Source organism: Rattus norvegicus, chromosome 14 (assembly GCF_021556685.1).
Source record: "Rattus norvegicus strain SHRSP/BbbUtx chromosome 14, alternate assembly SHRSP_T2T, whole genome shotgun sequence".
NCBI classification, from domain to species: domain Eukaryota; kingdom Metazoa; phylum Chordata; class Mammalia; order Rodentia; family Muridae; genus Rattus; species Rattus norvegicus.
Window position 1 is genome coordinate 91,007,082 of NC_141547.1, and position 9,244 is coordinate 91,016,325.

General features: G+C 46.2%; 1 protein-coding gene across 4 annotated transcripts in view; it reads right to left on the reverse strand.

Moving 5' to 3' along the window:
* Grb10 (growth factor receptor bound protein 10) overlaps window positions 1–9,217 on the reverse strand; it is a 107,706-nt gene extending 98,489 nt beyond the window's left edge. For 2 of the 4 annotated variants that reach the window (NM_001401403.1, NM_001401404.1), the window contains 1 exon segment: window positions 9,011–9,216. The gene's annotated coding sequence lies outside the window, so the exon portion shown is untranslated. 4 annotated transcript variants of the gene reach the window in all.
* Window positions 9,218–9,244: the final 27 nt, after the last annotated feature.

The following is a 9,244-nucleotide window of genomic DNA, read 5'->3' on the forward strand; positions in this document are numbered from 1 at the left end:
CTGAAGATACAGGTATCAGGGGGGCCACACATACTGGGACAGAGGCTCAGTTAAAGCCACCAGGCTGTGCTCCACAGCTTACTCAGGCACATGCTTCTGAAGTAGAAGGACAGGGAGGGTCTCAGGGGTCCATACACAGCCTCTAAAATGAGACAGGAGACACTAACAGGGGCAGAAGCCACTCTAGCTTTCCACGAGTTAACTATGGGCATCACCTCCACGGGACCTGTCCACCATTTTGTCTATCCATCACTGACCTAAAACAACTTCTTTAACTACACCCCAGTGACCTACTGCATGCAAGAGAACCACTGCCCTGACGGTAAGAAGTGCAATTAGAGAGACAACCCTGGACTCCAGCTTCCCCAGTTTCACAGTCAGCCCAAGTCAGTTGCTGCCCTCAACTCCATCAGCTCCACAGTGGCTCACTAGGCCCCTCCTTCCTACCTATCTCTAGGCTCACTCCACTTCCCATTAAGTCAGATGCAGAGAAGCTAAATGAAACAAAAACGTAAACAAGAAGAAACTATTCGGGAAAAGTTCCTTAAGTTACTATTTCTAAATGAGATAGCGAGATAGTGCACAACAACCCTAGACTTAAGTTATGCTATGCAAGAAGAATGCTGGCTCTGAGTATACTAAGGGGTTGACACAGGAGAACGAGCCGAAACAAATCTGTCACTCTGCTGTAAGATGTGGCACAGTGGCAGACGCTGGCGAGAGAGGTCATGTAGAAGAGCTGTGCCCACTGCATTCAAGTATATCCTGAACCTAAAATTGCCCAAAACACTACTGCAGAATCCAAGAGGGCTGGGGGCAGAGCTGATGTCCAGCAGATACTAAGCCCTGAACTCAGCTGCCAACATAATAGCAAATAAAAGAAAAAAGAGGTCCTTTAAAGTTAAAATGTGAAGGAAAGCTAATAGAAAGGCTAAGGATAAAATTAAGGACACTATGTAAAACGTAAAGCCCCGTGACAGATATAGAATTGTAAATCAAAACTTTTAATAAGAGATCTGGCTGGGGCCCTAATCTCAATTAGTAGAATACTTACTTACCTTACACCGGTGAAGACTTGGAGTCAACCACCAGAGATCAAGTGTAGAAGGCTAAAAAAAACCCAAATAAGTAATACCGCTCTTGGAGAATAAAGAAAAGAAATGAAAAGAATTGATTCAATTGTCCGAGACTTGGGGGAAACATGGCTTCTTGCTTGAAAGAGGCCTCGACTTACCCTGTTGATTCCACCGGGTCACAGGTCCAAAGGAATTCAGCACACAGAATGAGAATCCCTAAAGTTTCCAGACACAACAAGAACGGAGCCAAACCACCACCATCCCCCGAAACAAACACTTTGGTCTTCTTTCATTAAAAAAAAAAAAAAAGTAAAAATTAAATGAGCTTCATTCTCAGCTCCTGGCTTCCCTAAATCAGTAGCTGGGTTCGACTCTTTAAGGGAAAACTAACTGAAATCTAGAAATGACCTCAACTAAATAAGGCTAGAATGAGGACATCTCATACCTACAAGGCACCTCTTCTGAGGAAAGCTGACATAGACTGCTCTCCATTAGATTTGATAAACCAAGAAATTAAAAAAAAAAAAAACCTGAGACCCATGCATGAGACAAGGCCATGTTGAGGGTGCTGTAGAAGGGAGACACAGAATTGGCAATGTACAATGTACAGGAAGTCTCCAGTGACTTAGGCATGGTCAAAGGGTACCTAAAAGATTGCTTTCAAACAAAAAACAGCAAAAAACAAAACAAGAAAACTGAGGGATTATTTAATGCATCTGAAGATATGATCTGTGTCTGTTTGGGGGCAGTGACAACAAGGTAAAGACACCGTGTGTGTGTGTGTGTGTGTGTGTGTGTGTGTGTGTGTGTGTGTGTGTGTTTGTGTGAGTGAATAAATTAAAAAAAAAGGAAAAAAAAACCCGAAAAAGATCAAAAAAATCTGTGTCTGTTTGGGGGCAGTGACAACAAGGTAAAGACACCGTGTGTGTGTGTGTGTGTGTGTGTGTGTGTGTGTGTGTGTGTGAATAAATTTTAAAAAAAGGAAAAAAAAAACCCAAAAAAGATCAAAAAAATCTGTGTCTGTTTGGGGGCAGTGACAACAAGGTAAAGACACCGTGTGTATGTGTGTGTGTGTGTGTGTGTGTGTGTGTGTGTGAATAAATTTAAAAAAAAGGAAAAAAAACCTGAAAAAGATAAAAAAAATCTGTGTCTGGGGGCAGTGACAACAAGGTAAAGACACCTTGTGTGTGTGTGTGTGTGTGTGTGTGTGTGTGTGTGTGTGTTAATAAATTAAAAAAAAAGGAAAAAAAAACCCGAAAAAGATAAAAAAAAACCTGTGTCTGTTTGGGGGCAGTGACAACAAGGTAAAGACACCTTGTGTGTGTGTGTGTGTGTGTGTGTGTGTGTGTGTGTGTGTGTTAATAAATTAAAAAAAAAAGGAAAAAAAACCCCAAAAAAGATCAAAAAAAAAATCTGTGTCTGTTTGGAGGCAGTGACAACAATGTAAGAACACCTGGGTGTGGGGGGAAAATAAATTAAAAAAAAAGGAAAAAAGACCCCCCCCAAAATCTGTGTCTGTTTGGAGGCAGTGACAACAATGTAAGAACACCTGGGTGGGGGGGAAATAAATTTTAAAAAAAGGAAAAAAAGAACCCGCCCCCAAAAAATCTGTCTCTGTTTGGGGGCAGTGACAACAACATAAAGACACCTTGAGGGGGGAATAAATTAAAAAAAAAGAAAAAAACAACCCCCCCCAAAAAAACCAAAAAAAAATCTGTGTCTGTTTGGAGGCAGTGACAACAATGTAAAAATACCTGGGGGGGGGAATAAATTTAAAAAAGGGACCCCTCCCAAAAAACCTAAAAACAAAAAAACCCAAGATCCTACAGCAAAAAGTAAAATGTCTATGAGTTTAGGACAAAGTTCCCACCATAGACTACAGTGCCAGAGATGTGAGTGGTACTTATGGGACTGTCCCCACTGTGTACATGCCTTATCTGGCCAAAAGAAACAAAGTACTCAGGACAGAACCAAGCAAAGTGTTCACCTTCTACAGTAAAAGGAACCGTAAAAGCCTCAGCTCCAGGGGGTCAGACAGGAGATGGGGGCGGGGGGGGGGGACTGCAAGGGATGGCTATGTATTAACCTCTGTTTATGAAGGTAAATGTGGGGGACTGCAGTTAAGTCTAGCTTTTTTTTAAAAAAGCAATTTAACTTTGTTCAAAACACTAATGGCTTATCTATCATTCTGATTAAAAAAAAAAAAAAAAAACAGTCCCAAAACAACAACAAAAACCCTACCTTCTCTGATCTGATAACTGAGGAACTGAGCCTGTGTCCCTCCACACAGTAACCCAGAGAGCCAGGGGACAGTGCCCCAACCTGTGTGTGCTTGCAACCCTGCAGGCTACAAGTTAGAGAGAAGGGCCAGGCACAACCTGATATCTAGGGGTGATCCCACAAGGAAGGGAGGCACTCCTTTTATCACCTCCTCCCTCCTCCTGTGCTTAGTTACCACAATGAGGAGGTGCACCCCAGGCAGGCACAGCAGCGCACAGTGTTCCCACCTCTCTAGGAACATCCTGGAGTGGTTTCTGTAAGATCCACACGATTTTCATCGAAAGAGAGCAAGCAGCTCCCTAGAACTGGCAACCAGTAGGCTCTCAGGGAAAAGTACACTGCAGCCTGTGCTGGCCCAATAGAGGCCAAGGTGGAAAGATGGGCTCTACAGGCTTTGGGTGAAGCCGGGCCATAGAGACACTCGGAAGACTCCCAACTCACCTGGCTCTACCTCCTACCCAATATCCCAACAGAAAGACCTTCTTGGTAGCAGTCTTCCTAAGCTGGCCCCAGATTCAGCGCAGGACATTGTCCTCAAGTAGCTCTACTCATAGTAGCTTTTGGTTATTACGAGCTTCATGGAGCAGAGATTCTTAAATCTATTGCTAAAAGTTTTAAATCTGGTAGGCAGGGGATTATTTATTTATTTGTTTGTGGACTTTAGATCATTTATACATTGCTGAGCAGTGAGATATGTCAGGGATGAGACCCAAGTCTACACACACAATGCATCTGTCTATCATACACCACATACATAACAGTCTGAAGGTAATCTTATACAACACTTAGTAACGTCATGCCTAAAATAAACTTCACAGGGTAGGAATGACTGTCCCTTTGTTACAGCATTAAGTTGTCGCTCAAAAAAACATTCTGATTTGTGACTTTTGACTTTTAGATTTATAGATAAATGGCATTACACATAAAGGCTTTTATATCGAAGAGCATCTCAGTTATAAACTTACCATGAACTCCCAAGGACGATACCTTAAGATATTAAGGTCTCAGGCTATAGCTCCATGATGAACTCCCATCACTTTGAGAGACAGGGAAAAATAAGCAAGCCAAAGTCCCCATAAATCTCAAAAAGTGAAGGCAGTAGGTGGTTAAGTCATCTTTCAGTTCATGGCCTCCTATAGGATGGGGGGTGGGGGTGGAGGTGGGGGAGAGGAGGTAGGAAGGACCTGCAAGTATCCAGCATGGTTTTCCTATTGTCAGAAGCTTACACAGAGCCACCATGCTTGACCACACAGGGCCAGCCAGCCACACTCTTCTCTGCAGCTCAACCTGCTCTGGAGGTGCAAGCGAGAATCCCAGGCCCCCGACTTAGCATTGGCTGTGGTGACAATGATGATGGCAGACCAACAGGGCTTTCTGTGCTGTGTGCTTTAGGAATGCCTTGTTAATGGCAGTTACGCAGGCCTAATTACTTGGCTCTAAACCCCGCAAGGAAGTCAGTGAGGGGTGGGGCTGCCCACCAGCACGGCCCTGGAATGGGGCTGCAGCCACTCCTCAGGGGACGTGGTCAGCATGTCCAGGATAAGTGTACGTGCGTACTTCATTCCTGGCTGGGATAAAAGCCTCTATGGTGTCCAGACACAAATCTTTATATAGAGTCTGAAGACAAATGTCACAGACTTCCTATGCCTGCAAACCAGAGACTCCTTTATATATATACCAACTTTCTGCCCATTTGAGCTTATACCTTGTGAGTTTACGCTACCCCACAAACTTCCATTCTACAAAGGCGGGGGTGGGAGGGGGCTGGTTAACTTGTTCAGATTCAGAAATGTAGTGACTTGTAGAACCAAGAGACACAAAGGAATTGCTGGTCAAGCAAATCACAGAGGAAGTGCCACAGTGAGAAAGGTGACTCCTCTAAGCACATATTCCTATTGCCCCAGTATATGTGAGCAACAAGAAATCCTGTTTGGCCGGGCTCAGATCAAGTAACAAGCAACTCTAATTTAGGATCTGAACAATCAAGAAAAAAAAAAACCTTTCCAAAATCAAATGGGAAGTAAATGTCTAAAATTAAAGAATACTCTAGCATAGGGGGATAAAAAAGAAAACCTTCTATTATCCACCTCCAGAGCAGAAAGCAGAGGCACCCACCTCCCCCCCCCTCAGATGTTTTTTTGATAACTCTAGAAACTGGTTTTGTGGTTGATATCTCAAAGGACAAGCATGGCATTTTCACAAATGAGCTTTCAATCTGCCTTTTCATTAGTGTACAAACCCTGAAGAATATATCCCAAGTCCCAAAGCACCTATTTGCCAGCTCTCCAAGGTAATTTGACTGCCTCAAAATTCCCCCAGAATCTTCCCTATTTCTGGATTGGATTTTATAAGAAAACAATGACTGCGCTATCAAACTCTGCAGGATGCAGCCAAAACAGTGCTCATAGGGAAACACCTAGCTTTAAATCCCTGTATTAAAAAAAAAAAAAAGAGGTTTAAAAATCTGTGCTCTGAGATTTTTATCTAATAAATTCTTAAGAAATTAAAAAAAAAATCCTACAGCTTTAGGATGAAACTGAAGGCACAGCAGACGTCTTTGTTGAAGCGAAGTTCAGTTTCTGAACACTGTAAAGTCTGCGACTTTGATGGAACATCAAAATCAAAAAGCCAAAAGAAGAGAAAAATAAACTTTACAAGGAAGTAAAAAAAAAAAATAAAATGGTGGGTAAAAACCCAAAAAGAAGGAGGAGAGAACCTAAAGGAAAAAAAAAGAGAGAAAAAAAAAAAGAAAAAAATGCCCCCCCCAATCAAAAACAGCTTCACTAACGGAAAAGATTTAAATTTGAGCATGTGACCAACCCCCTAAATAAAAAGCAAATAATATTTTCTCATTCCAAAGCCCTATACTGCTGTGGGTTTTTGTGAGGGGAATTTCTCCAGGGAGGAGGACTTGGAGCTGGAGTTAAAGCCAAGGCCTCATCATGGCTCTACACTGAGCTGCTTCGTCTGCCCTCCATGTTGTTTTAACGGGCTGAGAAACAGACACTGGATTCTGCACAGGCTTCCCTCCTATTAAGTGCCAACACTGAAATGTCCGGCGGGGAGCACTGAGTCTCCACGGATGGACAACTGCCCCCAGCGCACAGTTGCAAATAGACACGACGGTCCTGTAGTTTCTTACACGTGGAACAAACTTTCAAGCAAATAGGTTCTCTAAATCACACCATCTATAAAATACCAGTTTAAAAAGAAAGATAGGCCAAGCAAAAATCTGTACAGCTCTAAAATGAGCTAAGGGCACATGGATGGCTTGGTTCAACCAAAGTTTGGCTTCGAAACACTGTAAAGCCTGTGACCCAGCGGGTTCAGCCACATCCTAAATTTTGAGCTGGATCTTTGGTTCTGATTTTGTCCTTCTTGCCCAGTGGAGGCTAACTGGACAGACACAGCTGCTCTGGCTTCCAACCATAGCAGTAACCACCACCCAAAGTCCTAGACAATTAGCCACCAAAAAATCTGCCCTGCTTTCTGGTTCCCTAGTCCGCCTACAAAATCCACTTTGACCAACCCAACACTGGTTCAAAAGCAACATAGGCCAAGTAGTGTGTAATAAGTGATTTAGGTGCCACGAAGCGTTTTAACTTTAATCATAATGAACAAAAATATCATATCAAACTCATGGCTTGATGAATATTGAAGTTTCTTCTCAAAGTAAATGAGTATGTAAGTTAAAAAAAAAGAAGAAAAAGAAAAAAGAAAAAAGAAAAACCTCAGTGATAATTGCTTGGTCTACGTGGCATTAATCTGGAAGGCTGGAAGCAACTGGTCTAAGAAACCAGGCCCCGTCCTCCATTTGCTCTGCTGTGTGTTGAGCAGGGTGTCCCTCCTCTACACCATTTCTTCTAGAAGTGGACATGCTTTTGCAGACGGTAAAAAGCTCAGGAGGTCTCCCCAGAGCTTTGTCCTTTGTTAGCTGGTGCGGCCTGAGGCATACCAGTTAACCTCCTGAGCCTTGGTTTCCAGACCTGTAAAATGGGGACCGTGGGGGCCACGAAGCGCATAAAAAGCAACAGGGCTTTTGAAAGCGCCTTGTAAACTGCGAAATGCTACCTCAGTATCAGTGGCTACACTTCTCAGTTACTGCAACGCCTGCTGGGCTGCAACTCTGTCTGTCCTCAAATTCCCTCCCTGTAATGTGGGGACTGGCCTCTTTCAAATGTTCCCAGTAAAACTCAAAAAAAAAAAAAAAAAGTATGTTCAGTAATCCTAAAGTTTTGATTTTTTTTAAAGACAAAAATTTGGTAGGCGAGACTCATTCCTGGGAGCACATTTGATCGCAGCACTCTTGGTGAAATAGTTCTAAGACGCCTCATCCATCGCCTTACACAATTCCCTCAGCTGCAGAAATCCAGAACTCGAGGTCCACTTCTGTAAAATAGGAACCTCACTAAAGTGTAAGCCTTAGTCTGTTCTCGAGGGGGTGAGGTGGGGGGGGCGATGTTAACGACTGGAGTTCTGGTAAAGGAGAGCGAAACGTTAAACTGAGCACCATTTCTGAAACTCAGGGGCTCCAAATGGCTGAATCAGCAATTTCTGAAACAAAGTCTTCTGGGCCTGGCCTTTTAAACAGCCGCAAAGGGAAAGTTGTGCAATAACACATATTTACTCACTAATGCTACTTGTTTTGGACTTTTTCTTTGCATCTCTTGAATGAAACAGTTACAAGAAAAGAGTTTTTTCAAAAACATCCCAAAGACCCGGGGCCTTGTAAAAATCACCTGTGGCGCTCCTACTTTTTTGGTTAAAGCAAATGAAAAGAAGTTCGCGGGGTTTCTTCCAATGCCAAGAGAAGGCAAATACAATTTTTTTAAAAAGTGAATACCCTAATTTCCATAACGCACATGCCGCAGGCCCTCGCCAGGCAGGCGTTTGGAGAGGCAATCAGCAAAGGCGGAGAGTTGCATCAGAAATTTCCTTCTGCAAACGGTACCGCTCTTATCACGTTTCCACCGCTGGCGGGCTGCTTTTTCGCGAGCCCTCAAACTTGGTGTTAGGCCCCAGCGACGGGTAGCGGGGCCACTAACAGACCCGAAGAAAGAAAGGGGTGGGGGTTGGGGCACGAGGGGGGGGGGTAGGGACAGATCCTCGGACCGCGGCCCGGGCCGCGCTCGCTTGGGACTTGGGAGTGTCTGGCACCGCTGCCCGGCCCGCCTGGCGCGCGCGCCGAGGCCGGGGGCGCAGCGGGAGTACCCGCCGCTCCGGTGATCCCCGGGCGCCCACCCTCCAGGGCGGTGGCCCCCGAAAGCGCGGCCTTGACCGCGGCCCCCGCCCGAGCCCCCCGAGCCGTCGCCGTCGGACAAGACGGCTCAAGAATGTCCCTCTCGGGGCCCCGAGCCTCCCCCCGGGGGCCAGAGCGCAGTGGAGAGCGTCGCGGGGCGCCGCAGCCGCGCGCCCGCCGCCCCGTCCCGCCATCCCGCGCCGTCCCGCCGCGGGCCGGGGGCGCCGCAGCCCCTCAGTCCCTTAGCCCCCCGAGGCGACGCCCTTCCGCCCGCCGCGCCTCGCGGGGCCCCGCGTCCCGTTCGCGGGCGGCCCCGAGCGCAGACAATGACGGCGCGGGGAGCCGCCCGGCCGCCGGGCCCCGCGAGGCGCGGACCACAAAAGTAACTTGCCGCCGCTCCCCGCCCAACTCCTACCTGGCGTGCAGCTCCTCGTCGCCTCCGCGTGGCCGCTGGCCACACGTTGCACGAGTCCCTGCGAAAAAGCCGAAGGCAAAGACGGACACTGGACGGTCCCAGTCGCCGTGCGTGAGACGGTGCGCGGAAACTTCGTGCTCCCGTGGGTCTCGGAACGCGAATCCCGCCCGCCACTGGTCGCAGCGCCCTTCTCTTCCTGCCGCCTCCCCGCACCCCACCCCCTCGATGGGCTTT